At 38.9% G+C, this 17,163-nt stretch overlaps 1 long non-coding RNA gene across 1 annotated transcript; it reads right to left on the reverse strand.

Moving 5' to 3' along the window:
• Positions 1–11,989: 11,989 nt before the first annotated feature.
• On the reverse strand, positions 11,990–12,624 carry LOC310649829. Its single transcript, XR_014494320.1, has 2 exons — positions 12,419–12,624; positions 11,990–12,123 (listed from the first exon to the last, which is right to left on the reverse strand). It is a non-coding gene; the product is annotated as an uncharacterized lncRNA (long non-coding RNA).
• Between the last annotated feature and the right edge of the window lie 4,539 nt (positions 12,625–17,163).

A 17,163-nucleotide genomic window follows, 5' to 3' on the forward strand; every position in this document is an offset into this window, starting at 1 on the left:
AATGTTTCTCAGCCTTGGCAACTGTAAGATATGTCATGTGATTCCACCCTGGGTGGAGAATTCTGGGAGTTGAAGTCCACACATCTTAAAATTGCCAAGGCTAAGAAACATTGGCCTAGAGAATCGAACTACTCTAAATTATAGATCTTCCCTATTTACCATTGCTTATCTCCAACAGTATTTTGGCTGTCATTGATGTTTCAGTCCCAATGGTGCATAAGCTTTAAGCACCTAGAGGGTTTGGTTTTTGTCATTTAGTTTTTAAAAAAATATATATTGAAGAAATGGCCTTTTAAACAAACGAGTTAAATGGACAAGTTGTATGCCACCTATCACTGTTAAGATGGATAGAGAGCAGCATAAATAAAAACACCTGACATTTCAAAGAGGCAAAAAATAAACTCCATAAATGGCAGGCAGTATTGATCAGTGATAATGAAATATCAGCTAAGTCCACAGAGTGCCTGAAGTTTTCCTCCTCTGTTTTGATCATGTTCAAATGTTAAACTTAATCCTTAAACCTATAACTGGGAATCAGGCGAAAAAAGACCTAGGAAGATGAGGTTTTAGGAATGAGCTGCTGATGTTCAATTCAAATGTCAGTCTTTAAAAAACCACAGGGAATCTTGTGTGGTTGTATTATTGTGTAATATTAAAATTCAATAGGTCTGTTTGGTACCTATTCATTTAATGAATGTTTTGGAGTGAATTTAATATATTTCCATAGACAATAGACAGATCTCAGCTAATTCTGCTAAAGTTATTCCATCTACGTGCCATTTCTCTTTGTTTACAATGTTAGGAGCATGGATTAAAAATAATTCTGCTAAGATCCTGCTGGAAGCAAATTTGAGTGGATGTTCCCAGCAGATTCCTAAGAGGATGACTCTTACTAGCTAGAAATTTTACTTCCCTGTCCCTGTTCCTTGGTGGGACAGAACTGGGTTTTGAAGAAGCTCATCCATCTTTGTTTCAAACTTTAAAAAAAAATGAAAGGGAAGACTCTGATCTGCAGGAGCCTGATACTTTTGGAAATCTGTCAGTCTTTGATATGAATTAAATGAAGTTGGAAGAGATCTCTTGGCTATCTCATATATTTTAAAACATAAATACAACTCCTGCCCAGCTGCCTCCCTAAGCTGCTCTGCAAAAATTTGCTATGGGTTAATTAAAAATTCAGTAGGAAAATTTGCTGGACTGAAAATCAAAGCCGCAAAGCATACAGATAAATAGATACTAGCGTTGTTTATTTATCTTCTGTGAAAAAGCTCCCTACCCTTTCCGGGCTGTATGCCAATGGGACTGGGGGCATCTGGAGGGAGGGACAAAAAAATCAAGATGGTAGCCCTTGAGGGGCTTTGATGCAACAGACACCTTAACTTTTTTTATGACATAGTTCCAGAAGCTAGGATGGCTTTTGTCATGGATCTGTTCCTGGACTCCTCTTTTAATGTAAGTTCAGAGAGGAGGAGGGTGAGTTTAAGTCAGCAGAGGAAGGCACAGAGCTGAGTATTGGTCAGGATCAGGGTATGGAGAGTCCTAGTCTGATGGAGCAGCCTCAGTTGTGTCAATCAGGAGAACCACAGCTGCAGCAAGTTGGCCAGAAGGTTCCAGTTAACAATGAGGAGGAGGCAGAGTCCACACTTCCTCCTGATCCAAGGACACATAGAGCAGAGAGGAGACAGGCCCAATACCAGTCACGAGGAGGCAACCTCGCCTTTCATGAAGGGCTGCGCCAGTGTCTTCTACTCAGGGCTTTTTTTGTCATAGAACACTCAGAACGGAGTTCCGGCACCTTTTTTGGATGGATCCTTGTAGGGTAGGCAAGGCGGGTTGTATGACATGTGTGAGTTCCGGCACCTTTTTCTTTTACAAAAAAAGCACTGCTTCTACTTAATCCTGTCCAGAGGACTTGAGTGTTGCTGGAGCAATGTGTCCAGTTCTGTGCCTTGTGTGCTTGTGCCACATATCCTGATCTATTCAACTCGTGGACTGGTTACCCAAACTTTGTGTGCAGCCATTGGACTTTGGTTACTCAGTGATTCTTGCCATACTGAGCTCAGAATCCAGACCGATGCAACAGGGGTGCTTTCTGATGACCTGTTTGGGGGCGTTGAATGAGCATGTGTAGAACTCTTGCTATATGTGGGGCAGGGGAGCAGAGCAGCACAGCAATTTGCAAGCAGAAAATTCTAGTTATTAAATTCTAAGGAGAAACCTATATTGAGCTTCTGATAATGTGTAGATTTACATTGAATCAATTTATGAACTGATTAGTCAATTAAAAGTGTGGCATTTAATCAACAAAAAAGTCTACAGCCAGTGGACAGTTCTAATAAATGCCAGAAAATAGCAGAGAATCACAATAAATTTCCATTAACATTCCATCCATTTTTGTTGGCAGAAATCATTAAGATAATGAACATATGTGCCAACTTAGGTACTAATCTTTAATAGAATTTTTAGTGCAAGGTGTGTATTTAGATACAGAGGAAGCATTAAATGCAACCCTTTTCAAAGGTAGGAAGAATGGTTTCCACTGAGGCTGTGCAAATATTGCATGCAGTGGCTGATTTCTGACATCCAGAGGGAAAATTTCTTCTTTAAATGAGATTCTGTATCTTGCCCACTCAGGAAGTAGTTTAGAGCATGAATCTCATTGTAATATGGAATGAATGAGGGCAGCCTACCTGCTCCCACCCCCTACTGCATTTATCCAGGCACCACTGCCACTTGCAATTACAAAGCAAAAGTGCAAAAAACTGGCTGTGGGGAAGCCATGACCTGTGTGATGTAGCTTATTTTGCCCTGCGCTTATTCAATACACAATTCCCCTATAATTTCTGGCAGCCTTCTGACATGTTAGCCAGTTACAAAGTCACACCTTCATTACATCCTCTGTTCCCAGCTTCAAGTAGCTTGTCACATCTATTGATTGTACTCAAAGGAGAATTTACATGGATCTGTTTTGACTGGCCCCAGGAAAAGGAAAAAATGGAAACCAATCTGATACTCCTTTGCATGGAGTCATCAGCTTTCTCCTGAAGACCTCAGGAGATGCCATGAACTGTCCGCTGTAAAGCAAAGCTCCATCAGCAAATATGCCACCACTTATCAAAATCTAAGCTGGTTTTTGCTTTGACCAAAATGTCAAGGTGTCACTCTCTTCCCTGCCATTTACTAAATTATTTGTGAAGTTGCTTAAGGCAACCAAAGGTCAAGGAAACTATTGCATGGGTGGTCTTTGTCTTTCCTATGTGCCATCAGGAATATTGAAAATTAAAGAGTTTCACAATATTTGAGCAGCACCAATATGGAGTTTCAAACAAAGCCGACTGCTGTTGTTATTATTTCCTAGAATCTATGAGTCCAGTTATGGATTAAACGAAGAAATATTGCTTTGTTCACTCTAGGTTTTAAACCACTACAGATTCCACCTCACCTCTCGGCTGTCCTACTGATTCTTGCTCATAGAATCCCAGCTTTGTAAGGTTGGAAAAGATCTTGGTGGTGTCCTAGTCCAACCCTTGCCCAGATCATGAATCCTTATATCATTCAAGACAACTGGCTGACAAACAAAATCTCCAGGGCTGGCACTTCCATGCATCCAGGAGACAGATTTTTTTCCCACTGCTTAGTTAGTTGTATAGTCAGGACGTTTTTCCTTCTTACAAGTTGGAATCTCTGTCTCTTCTACCTGCTGTTTCTTGTGTTATCCTTTGATGCTACAAAGAGTGTTTCTCAACCTTGGCAACTTTAAGATACGTGGACTCAATTTCCAGAATTCTGGGAGTTGAAATCTATAAAGCTTAAACTTGCCAAGGATGAGAAACGCTGATGTAGAGAATAAAGGCATACTATCATCTTTTTCATAGTCCTTCAAATATTTGAAGATTGCCGTGATGCTTCTTTTTAACCTTTTCCTTTCTTTTTTCCAGTTCCTCCAAGCTAACTATTGGCTGACACAGCATACGAATACAATTTTCTTAGCTAGAAGAAATTAGGCTGTTAAATGACTGTCTAATATGGCTCATCTGACTTCTTGACAATCTACTTATTGCATTGTGGAGAAACTCTTATAGGTGGAGTATAATCTTCCCTAGCCTTCCCATCTTTTTATGCACCTATTAAACTACTAAAAAAATACATCATGAGATAATTTCTCCAGAGCAACTTTCTCAGTAGTGGAGCTACACTTCCTTCTTATGGGTAATCTATCCTTGAGATGGAGATGGAGAATTTCTCCTTTCTCTGCAGAAATCCATTGACGAACCCAATTTCTCCCCCATCAAATTTGGTGGAGAATTTTTGAAAGCCATTCTGGCTCAGCATTAACATAAATACTGTAGATAATAAATAGTTCTAGGAAGGAGATATACTTTTATATAAAACTTGAAATTTATGTGGCTAGTTTGAAAGTATCAGCATTTCTGTGGAAAGGAAGTTTGTGTTCCTGTTAAAAGAGCCATGGAAAACAAATGAACATCAAAGGAAGGGGCAAAATTAACATAACTACCCCAAGATTATTTGATACCTTGATGACATGATCTTCCTGGGGATGCCCCATATTTTGAAATAACTTTCACACTAAACTTTATATAGCTCCAAACTTTGTCATTTAACAAAGCCCTAAAAACATGGCATTTAATAGGCCTTGCAACCAGGCAAATTTCATTGAGCTTGCATTGATACTGAGATATTTTCCTTCCAACTGATTAATTGATTGATTCATTCATTCATATCCAACCTTTATTAATTTTTTTATCAACAACTCAAGGCTGTAAATGTACTGTATATAATACTCCTTCTTCCTCCTATTTCTAGTTAGTGTTCTTTTACAGTATTTTTAGGTTTTACGTATTGTATGTCACCTAGAATTGCTTTAGCAAGTGAATTGGCTTGTAAATTGACTAAAGGGAGAAAAAAATAAAATAAATCCCTATCAGCTATTGCCACATTTAAGTCAAGAAAAAGACCGGGCAGCTGAGAAGAGTGACACTGCCTTGCCCAGCAACAGCTCCATAAGTGTCTTCTTATTAAGTAATACAAAAGAAACTAGATTCTCTTGATGCAAACCCAAATTGCCATGTCTTCTTAAAAGGCCAGGAAGCGTGGGCTTAGGAAGGAGGCAGAAATTGTATTTCAGCTGACAGTGGCAAAGGAGTCCACAAAATTTTATTTACTCTCCTTTTATTAACAAGTCCTGAGGAAAATCATTTCTGGACAGCTGATAGCAAAGATCTTCAAAGTTACATCCCAAAGGAATGCATTCCAAGGGATGTGTAGTATGTTAGTACTAAATAGGAGGGGATCCCTAAATCCCCCCAAAACATTGAAAAGACAGAATTCCAGCTTCTTTAGTATCACTAAACCAACTCCTGTGAAATAGAGAATTTGTTGACCTGTGTCACAGAAGGTACAACCATTTTCTTCAATGGAGTAAGATAAACTAAAAATTTGTTAGATGATGGCCAGTGCTTCAAGGACAGCAGATGTTTTTAAAGCTGCCTTTGATATGATACTGTGATGTATTTTTATTCCCCTGAGCATATACAGAGTTTTGTTTGAGGCTTAGGTTGTGTTTTCTGGAAAACAAGCGAGAAAAATGGGCCATAATACAAGAGAAGAACAGATTTCTCTTGATATTTCAGTGCTGGCTGGAACCAATATTTCAGTGTCATGGTGATGACACTGTGAGGTAGGAGGCATGAAATATCTACAGAAGATCCTTTGTTCAGCTATTTTTTTTTCCTGCAACCAGTGACTTGGATTGTCAGCAGAAGGCATAAAACAAATTTTAGATTCTAAATAAGGCATCTTTATGGAAGATCCTAATACATCTCTTGACTGAAAGATAGATGAAAACCTAACCAAGTTCTGTGGTAGAATTTTTTAAAAAAGCCTCCAGTTCTTGTAATCCTGATGGATGTTGCTAATGAAATTGATTTATGATGTAGATGGGATGAATGATTATTAAAACTGTGTTCAACAATAGAACAGTTAATTGACAGGACTTTGCGAGTCCTTTTTTTCTGATTTGATCCTAATGCATCACAAATTGTGTTTATTATTTTAAGCATTCTCATTAAAGTAGTAGTAGCTGAAGTTTTTTGAAAACTGTACATCAAAAATATACAAAGTGAAGGTATCTATGCAATAATTAGTTTGGGCTTATTGTTTTTTATATCCCTGAATCATGCTAAACCAAAACTTTTCTGTGGTGCCATACAACATACTGTAAATTTGGCTGGAAAATTCTGGGTTTTGAAGTTTTCTCCTTCTTCTTCTCCTCCTCCTCCTCTCCTACTTCTTTCTCCCCTTCTTCTTACTCTTTTCTTCCTCCTCTGTCGTCACCTTCCTCCTCCTCCTCATCCCCTTCTCTTCTCCCTTCCTGGTGACGCTATTAGCTACAGCATTCTGCTCTACACTCTTAGATGGAACTATACAATTGTGGTACTTTGAATGCATCCAGGTGGCATGCAATTTTCTATTTACCGTAAGTCTAGAAAAATTAATTAGGCATTATCTGCCTTGGTGACAATTTACTAACCCATTCCCGTGTGCTCAACTGAAGCATATTTAGAAATAAACAAAAATGCTAATATTCTATAAGATTTACATTCTTTCTCCTCCAAAGTAAAGAGGCAGTATAAAACTCTGTTCCATCTGGAGCTTTAACTGCTCATGAAAGTTACATAACCATAGCAATTCACTAAGAGTTACAATTTCTGTCTCATTTTTCACTTCTATTATGTTGCATCTCCTTGAAAAAGTTTTGACAAAATTAAGAGTTTTCCTTCAAGAAGAGGATGGCCAGTATTAGCAAAAGTTGCCCTCATTCCTTTTTTTTTTCTTTGCGTTAGATAAAAATGGCTGAGTAAATGCAGCACTTTGATTTTGCAAATGGGTAGATGATGGCACAATTTAATGCCAGGGAAAGCCATTTAACTTCTGCCAGGTAAAACTCAAGAATCCTTTTAAGTTCTAATTTGAGGAGAGTTGATGAGAGTTCAAAGAAGCTTTATCATGGGTTTCAAAATCTACCTACAAAATGGAAATGGCTAAAAAGATAATAGTGCTAAGATTATTGTTTGATGTGTAAAAAACCAGGCCACGTTCAAAGAAAGAGACAGGCCTGGAGTCAGTCCACTTTTTCTTCAAGATGACAAATACAGTCAGTCCTTGAGCCATTCCTGTTCACTGTGTGACTGTTCAAAGTTAGGATGGCACTGAACAAAGGAATTTAAAACTTGTCCTCAAAGTTCTTGCTGTCCCTGTGGCCACATGAACAAAATTCAAGAGTTTGGCAGCCGTCTCGTGCTAACATGGTCACAAGATCTCCATTTGCAACCTTCCATGTCTGTTTCCTGCAAGCCAAGTCAATAGGGAAGCCAGGAGGGACAGTCACAAGTCAGCAGGGTAAGTCTCCCATACCCCTTGCCTCCCTGCATTCACACACATACACATACATACTTGAACACACTCTCCACCTTCTTTCACGGGTCTCCCTGCACTTCCACAAAAAGACACACCTGTGTCCTCTTTCTTCAGCCTCCATATTTGCACACGACACGATGGCTCAGTGGGTTAGGACGCTGAGCTTGTCGATCAGATGGTCGGCAGTTTGGCGGGTCAAATCCCGAGTGCCGCATAACAGAGTGAGCACCTGTTACTCGTCCCAGCTTCTGCCAACCTAGCAGTTTGAAAGCACATAAAAATGCAAGTAGAAAAATAGGGAACCCTACAGTGGGAAGGTAACAGCGTTCCGTGCACCTTTGGCGTCTAGTCATGCCGGCCACATGACCACGGAGACATCCTCGGACAAGCTCTGGCTCTTTGGCTTTGAAATGGAGATTAGCACCGGCCCCTAGAGTTGGAAACGACTAGCACGCATGTGTGGGGGTACCTTTACCTTTACCTTACATATCCACTTTTCCTGCCCTTCCTGAACTTACACACCTCATGCTCTCTTTCCCTGCCTTCTTTGCATCACAGGCAGACTGCACCCTTTTCCTCTGGCTTTCCTGCACTCACACATAAGCACATGGCCCATGTCCTCTTTCCTTGCCCTCCCTGGACCCACACTGCAACACCTCTTCCTACATTATGCAACCTGTGCTGAGTGTCCCAGGACCTCCCCGTAACCCTGCTGCACTCCCACCCTCTTTAATTGGGATTTCTTCTGCTTCCTGCTTAACAACTGAAGTTTCTGGAGTTATGCTAATAACCAGGAATGCCTGGATTGGGGTCACCAAGTCAGACTGTGATTAGCGCATCACGGTCACGTGATATCACACTTTATGACCACATTACTTAGTGATGGCAATTCCCGTTCCAGCTGCAGTCGTAACTCAAGAACCATCTGTATTATTCATCAGGTTAACATCCTTTCCTTTGGATCAAACCTCACTGATTCTGTCTCCTTGCACACAACCAACCTGTCAGAAGCTCTTTCAAGAAACTAGGCCAAGAGCAGGTGAAGGCAGGAATTCTGCAGCAGAAAGCCTTCATGCCGCACCTGTATGATCTCAGGACTGCATTTACGTTTTGCTTCAGTGCTTCTGAAGGCCCTGCCAGGCAAAAAACTGAGCAGGATGGGAGCTTCAAACAAGAATCCAATCCATTCTGGTGTATTAGAGAGTGTCTCCTAGACAGGAAAAAACAGGTTACTTCCAGCTCATCAATTTGCTTGTAAAGACACAACAATCCTGAGCAGCTGAAAGTTGCCTTACAGGAGGATTCCTCAGTTCTGTATCTCCTGAATTAATTGGATTTTTGCAGACTGACTCATTGCCAGGCCAGGATGTATATCTAAATATGTAGTTTCAGTGGTATTAGGTATGTCAAATGCCTAATTCTAAACATTTTAATGATACCCATTGGCCTAAACTGACTAAATGTCACTTTACGCATATATGTGGTTTGTTTTAGAGTGTTGTAAAGAACAGACAATCAATTATGACCTAATTAACAAAGCATGGTCAGCTTAACTTTTTTTTTAATAAATCACAATGGTGGGATTTACAACATGCTACATGCTTTACACTGTCTCCAAAATATTTTCTCAAGAAAAATCTTTCATAATGCTGCTTTTCCATTTGTTGTTGTTTTTTTTTTAAAAAAAAGATAGACAGATCCCTGGGAAAGTTGCTGTCACATTTGATCAGAAATGTTTGATTAGAAAACCATACTGCAGGGAAGGAATTAAACATCTTTCGTCCCCATTGCTGCTAAGTCAGATTTGCACACATTTGCACACTATCTCAGCTGCTTTGGGCCTGAAATTTATAGGACTTTGTTCCAAATAAGAACAGACAGTATTTAAACATATGTAACTATGCTGCTGATTTCTATTGTTAGTGCTATTCTATTCTATTCTGTTCTATTCTATTCTATATTTTTTGCCCCCGCCTCATTTTACTTTATTATTAGCCTGGTTTTTCTTTTTCTTTTGCTTTTGATTATACTCCTTAACATTGATGTAAAGAAATAGTTAGATCCAATCAGATTGACTCCTACTTTTCCATGGGATTGAAGAACAGAGAGCATCTCTCCTCTCTTTCTCTCTATGTAGAATACTATTTCACAGAGAGATCTTTTGTAGCCTCACTGCACATCATACTAGATGCATCATCTCAAACCATCGAATTGTCTGTTTATGATGCAGAATGGAGGTGGGATCACCCAGTATTCCACTTTCATTTCTATCCAGCTATTTCTATGTACATAAAATAAGTTGGAATAATCGAAAACTATGGGGTTGTCCATACTAATTATTCACAATATTGTTTCTAGTGACTCAAACGTTTTGAACCTTCAGATAGTGATAATGCAGCATTCCCTGTTATTTATGTGTCTCTCTCCCTATTTTTTTTTTGCTATTTAACTATGTTTTTAATGTGATATATATAAACAATATGTTTGCCAGCTGAATTGAGTAACATAACAGTATTCCTTGACTTAGGAGCACAACTGAGCCCAAACTTTTTGTTGCTAAGCAAGATACTTAAGTGAGATTTGCCCCATTTTATGACCTTTCTTGTCAGATTTGTTAAATGAATCACTGCAATTGTTAAGTTACTAACACAGTTATTAAGTGAATCTGGCTTCCCCATTAACTTTGCTTGTCAGGTCACAAAAGAGGATCACATGACCCCAGGACACTGCAACTGTCATAAATATGAGTCAGTTGCCAAGCATCCAAATTTTGATCATGTGACCAAGGGGATTTTACAATGCTCATAAGTGTGAAAAATGATCAAAGTTCAGTAACTTTGAACAGTCGCCAAATGAATGATTGTAAGTCAATGACTACCTCATGGGTAGGCCACCTTTGCTGTTTTATGACTCGTGGACTTCAACTCCCAGAAATCCTGAGCCAGCCATGCTGAGGGGAAAGGGGGAGGTTTCCAAGCTGAGCCATGCTGGCTCAGGAATTCTGGGAGCTGAAGTCCACGAGTCATAAAAGAGCCAAGGTTGCCTACCCCTGGCCTAGGCCTAGGCCACTTTATGACTCGTTGACTTCAACTCCCAGAAATCCTGAGCCAGCCATGCTGAGGGGAAAGGGAGAGGTTTCCATGCTGAGCCATGCTGGCTCAGGAATTCTGGGAGCTGAAGTCCACGAGTCATAAAAGAGCCAAGGTTGCCTACCCCTGGCCTAGGCCTAGGCCACTTTATGACTCGTTGACTTCAACTCCCAGAAATCCTGAGCCAGCCATGCTGAGGGGAAAGGGAGAGGTTTCCATGCTGAGCCATGCTGGCTCAGGAATTCTGGGAGCTGAAGTCCACGAGTCATAAAAGAGCCAAGGTTGCCTACCCCTGGACTATCTATATGCACTTGTTCTAATTTGGACAGATTGGAAGCGTACAGAGTACAAATTAAACTAAAGATTACCCATAGGAATTTTCCAACATGTATTTTTTTTTAACAAAGTAGAAATTATATCAGGAGAAAATATTCTTTGCTAAGTTGCCGGATGTAAAGCATTTGAATTAGGGATTTTGCCAAAACATCTAAAAAACTATTTTCTGTTTGGTGTGTACCTTCTAAAGAATCTTCTAAATCTCCTTTAGTCAGATTTTTAAGCATACAGGTTCAAATCTAGTAAAGATGAAATGAATCACACAAAGTCAGCAGAATTCTACTAAAGACCCTACTGGAATTAGGTGCCTTACTCATTCAAATTAATAATAATAAGTAGGTCTTTTGGAATGACCAATGTTAACGTATTACTTTATAAATTCAGCATTAAGGGAAAAGTGATTAAAGTGAATATGACTCTCAAGATCTCTTGTGTTCTAGTTTGCCAGTATTGGCTTCCTAGAAGGTAAATTTCTGTCGCACTCTATCAATTGGGATGCATATTCTCCCCTGAGTTAGAGAATGGCAGTGATCATAACTATAGCCTGCGGCCCAAGACTTGACTATTTAGCTAAAATCAACATTTGAAATTGCCTCAAATCTTTCCCAAATTCTTCTGCTCTTTTGTTTATTTTTATTTTATTTTATTTTATTTATTTTTTTTAATTCCATTTATATCCCGCCCTTCTCCGAAGACTCAGGGCGGCTTACAAGCTTAGCAGTAGCCTTCATTCTATGTATATGTCTGCTTATTAGGGCTTTCACACACACACCCCAAGCGGCATTATTACAAAGTCAGCTTATTGCCCCCAACAATCTGCTTTTCTCTTAAGTGTTTTGCCCCTTCATATCACGATACTTACAGTGCTTTTTCTGCCTTCTGAGACCATTTGTCATCCCTGTGGAATATTTCTTGATCTTGTACGAAATTTTAATCTCATCCAGACTTCTTTCTTTCCTTTCTTCTTTTCTTTTTCCTTTCCTTTATTTCCTTTTTTTAATTTTTCCTTTGCTTTTTCTTTTCCTCTTTTTCCTTCCCTTTCTTTTTCTTTTTTCATCTTTTCTATTTTTCATTTCCCTTCCTTTTTTCTTCCCTCTTTTCTATTTCTCCTTTTATTTTTTCATTCCTTTTTCCTTTTTTTTATCTTTTATTTTTATTTTTCCTTTCCTTTTTTCTTTTTTCCTTTTCTTTCCCTTCCTTTCCTCCCCTCCACCAATCTCATACTTTTGTCCTCCAAATTGGAAAAAGGTACATTTTGTGCCTTTGGACAGTACCAAAAGGCAAAGCGATATGACGCTGGAAGATGAGCCCCTCAGGTCGGAAGGCGTCCAATATGCTACTGGGGAAGAGCAGAGGGCTAGTACTAGTAGCGCCAGAAAGAATGAAGCGACTGGGCCAAAGCCGAAAGGACGCTCAGCTGTGGATGTGTCTGGTGGTGAAAGGAAAGTCCGATGCTGTAAAGATTTAGGACAGGAAGGCCTGGAGGAATGTTGTCCATAGGGTCGCGATGGGTCGGACACGACTTCGCAGCTAACAACAACAACAACATTTTGTGCTATTATATCTAGTTCAGCCAGCCATCTGATCCATGTTTATTTCTATCTGTATCAGTCAAAATCTAAATCTAAATTCAAATCTAAAATCTTGAAACGCTTAAAAATGCCGGGCTAACATTTGGAGATAAATTTCTGCCCAATTATGTATCATCTTCCTAAACTCAGCTCTCTTTAGCCATCAGCCACAAACTACTTTATATATTCAATTTATTACATTCAGAAAATTAAGCATATCAGATTGCCACTGGTAAGATTTTTTTATTACTATAATTTGGAGTAGGTTATGTCCCTTGTTCTTTTTTTAACCTTCATAGCAGGAGAGGGTTTTTTCTTTAATTGTCAAGCAAATTATAGCTACAAAATTTGCTTGAGGATTTTTCCAGTCAATTTTGTTTAGCCTCGGATGCTCCATTGTGCTCAGAAGCTTTGTAAAAGCAGCGACATGGCTGGGTGGATAAAGGAGAAGTAATTTTGTTTTCCCGAGTGCCCTTAAATCTTTTCCTTCACTTTGCCTACGTTTTATATTTTCTGGTTCCTCGAGTTTCTCGGCAGACAGATGTTTCCTAACTTTTTTCTTTGTCTTCTTGCCTTAAGTTTCTCTACACCTGTTGTACGATATACTTTCCTAGCTACAGTACAAGGACCTCTTACTCTATGTTGGCTACCAAAACATTTTTTTCTAGTATTTTCCTTTTTGACAAACTATTCCAGGCGGTCCTTGACCTATGACTGCAATTGGGACCAGAATTTCTGTTGCTAAGCAAAGCAGTACTTAAGTGAGTTGCACCCAATTTCACGATCTTTTCTGCCACAATTGTTATGCTTAATTCTGCAGCTGTTATGTGAATCACACAGTCGTTAAGCAAATCCAGCTTCTCCCATTGACTTTGCTTGTGGGAAGCCAGCTGGGAAGGTAGCAAATGGGGATCACAAACCCAGCATGCTGCAATCATCTTCAATAGATGCTGGTTGCCAAGCACCCAAGTTTTGATCATGGGGATGCTGCAATAGTCATTAAATGGGGGGGGAGTCATAAATCACTTTTTCCAGTGCATTGTAACATTTAAAAATCGATAAATAAATGGTTGTAGATCGAGACTACCTGTAAATCCTGACTGACTGCATTCTCCTTTGTCAGTTGTACTGGCATTCTACTTAATTCATTGGGGTTCTTATTATAAACCTTTAGAAATTGCATAGAAAAGGAAATATCTGGGGCTGAAAGTGTAAGGCAAGGACAGTAGCACTAGCTAAAATGGCTTCTTATGTCCAGTGTTCTACTAAAAATAGAGTAAACACTGTAATACAGTATGCTTTTAAACAGAGCACATTCTTCTGGGCTTTTATGAGACTTCTCCACATCTGTTACCATCCTTTGCTTCTAACCAATGCTTAAAAGTTAAGGGGCATAACAATAGCGAGATGGAATGCTTCCAGTAGGACATCAGGCTACTGCACTCTTAAGATTTGGGCTATTTCAGTAAAGGTTGCTTTTCTACCCCTTCTACAAGGAAGTCACCATATTTTTCCTGCTTCTGTACTCAGTCCTAATCAGAAAAAAAATAGTAGAGTTTTCTTCAAGTCAAGTTTGACTTCTGGTGACTTTTCTTCACAGCAACCTGTACATGAGTTATTACTGTTTCTGCAAGGTGCTTCTCACACCAGTCTACTGTCCTGTAATTCCATGTCTCCATAGGATTAAGCACTAACCTACATATTAGGCCCAAGCCTGCATAATTTCAAGTCCAGACAAGTTCAACAAAGTATCTACTACTAGTTGTGACCAATTTTTAATAATTCTGTGCAAAGCACTTAAGACAATCCCTATTGAAGTCTTTTCTGGGCATGCTCAGATCAAGAAGCACATGGCTGCTTTGAGATCAATAGCTGGCTTGGGGGTGAGTTTCATAGCTTTTGATAAGTGCATCTCAGAAGGCTCTGCAAATTTCTAGGTACTATTAATAAGTTAATTTCAAGTTAGGATGGAAGAATCTGTTGGTTTTGCTGATTTTCACATGCAGCTTGCTTTATTATTTCAAATTCTTTCCCATTTTCTCATGAAGAAACTTGTGGATATGGACAAGTTCTTTTTAAAAAAAAATGTTAAACACAGTTTCTCAAATTTGATAGATGTGACTATTCCCAAAAAAGAAAGGACTCCATATTACACTGGACATGTAAATTAGATGAATAAGTGGTGATGCAGAGAGACAGTTTTTTGCTGGGGTCAGAGGCAGTCCTACCTTGGGCACAAAACCATTTGGTTAAACTTGAACCAATCTCTTGCTCTCGATCCTGGGAAATGAGCAAGGGCAAACCATTTCCTGAAAATCTTGCCACGAAAACTGCAGGCAGGACTTGTCCAGGCAGTCAGCAGGAATAAAGATTCACTATTGCAAATAAAGATTCACTCAGAAGCATTAACAACAGTAATAAGCACCTTGGATGCAATTCTAAAAAATCCAGAATACTACTTGAACACTGTTGGCATTGACAAAAATCACCCACCAGTCAATTGCAAAAGACAGCTTTACTTCAACAGCTTACATCCTGCAACTATACATTTAACACCGTCAAACAACATCTCCTATCCCAGGTCCTTGGGAAGAATTCAATAGGCAGTTAAGAATGCCATATCCAATCTAAATATCTGGCTGACTCTGAACCAACGATAATAACAGGTCTGTTACAAGAATGTGGTAATTCAAACAAGAATCCTTGTATAAATGGGCATCCAAACCAGGCCTTTCTTTTTTTCCGAATGAGCAAATCTTTGATTCCTCTGATTTTCAATCTCTTCTAATGAAGAAATATGCAAAGGATGATCAGGTTTTATCATAGAGGAAGAACAAGACAAATAAGATCCTCACCTATTCCTGAACAAGACTGGTTGGTAAATCCTAAAGAGTGAAAGGGATTCCTCAGCTGTTTCCTTCTTTTTAAGGATAAAATTGAATTTTCTGAAAATGGATTTTTGCCCTGCTTACGGCGGAGACAAATAACTGTTGGTGTTGCTGAGGTAAGATTCAGTATCAAAACCAATTCCATGCTTAGTTGCATGGAATGGAAAAGCGGTGCTCCTCATAGCTTTCATACCAAGCAACAATGTCCACAGTTGGTCCTGCTCCCAAGTAAATATTATTAGAAGTTTAAGAGAGGGGAAAAAAGGCAATTGCAGTATATATGTGTGTAGGTAGATAGATGGATTGCTTAGCTCAACTACATACTCCTGTGTAAGAAATAAATCCCATTAGATGTGGTACAACCCCTAAGTCAGGGGTAGGCAACCTCGGCTCTTTTATGACTCATGGACTTCAACTGCCAGAATTCCTGAGTCAGCCAAGGTTGCCTACCCCTGCCCTAAGTCATCATGTTTAAAATTATGAGCCTGTAAGCATTTGGGTTGAGTCTTGGAGATTGAAATATTACTCTTTGTAAGTTTCAAAAATTATTTTTTTTAACAATTGGTTTATTTTTAAGGAAAGAAGAAGGGCACAAGCCAAACTGTCCATTGAGGTGTTTGTAGGGCTGTCAAAAATGTCAATATGTTGTAGATTGTGATGTTAAAGAAACTAACTTGATATTGAACATGATAACAGCAGCACGGTTACTGGTGGGACAATATTGGAAGAAGGATAGTTTGCCTACTATAGAAGAATGGGTGTTTAAAGTTTCGAATCTTGCAGAAATGTCTAAGATTTCTGCTTATTTGAAAGATCATTCGCAGGAAAGATATATTTCAGTTTGGAGGAGATGGATAAATTATATTCAGAACAAATATGGGACTAAAAAGTTCCATTTAGCCTATGAGTAGATTTTAGTGGGATATTGTTATTGGTACTTTGTTTGTAGTTATGTTAAAGGGGAGTTAAAGCACATTATGAATTTGGTTAATTGTATATTATGCATAATTTTTATTTAGAATATGATTATTGTAACTATAATCCTGTATTTAGCTCTGGGAAGTGTGGGGGGGAAGTGGGTGGGTTTGGGGTGGGAGGGATTTGGGGATATATTGTAAAATTTTGTTTTTGTAAAACTCTTTTTATAAAAATGTCGATATGGCTACTCTCAGTAGAAACTCTGTTTCTTTTTTACAAGTAGTTGTCAACTTACAACCATTTTTTAAAACAATTATTCAAAGATACAATGCCGTTGAATAGTGACTTGCAACTCTCACACATACAACTATCCCTGTAAGTCACATGATCAAAATTCGGGCATGGCAATTGACATGCAATCCGCTGCAACACCTTGACATCATGTGATCACAATTTGCAACTTTTTCGGTCAGTTTCCTACAAACAAAGTCAATAAAGGAAGCACGATTTGCTTAATGACTGCATGATAAATTTAACAATTGGATGTTATTATTAATTTTATTTATTTAGCGTATGTCATCTGCAGAGCTCATGCACTGATATATTAAATTTAGTTTAAATAAAGTGTCAATACACACACACACACACACACACATGTATACTGTACTGGGAGTCCTTGAATTACGACCACAACTGAGCTGAACATTTATGTTGTTAAAAGAGTTTTTGACTTTTGGTAATGTGACCATGAGGATGCTGCAACAATCATAAATGTGAAAAACAGCCATAATTTAGCTGTTGTAACTTTGAATGGTCATTAAACAAACCGTTGTTAAGTATACAGGACTACCTGTATATGGAGCATGGCTGCTGCGGCATTCTGGGAGTTGAAGTCCACATATCTTAAAGTTATCAAAGTTGAGA

Source organism: Vipera ursinii (genome assembly GCF_947247035.1).
Source record: "Vipera ursinii genome assembly, chromosome: Z".
Classification (NCBI taxonomy): Eukaryota; Metazoa; Chordata; class Lepidosauria; order Squamata; family Viperidae; genus Vipera; species Vipera ursinii.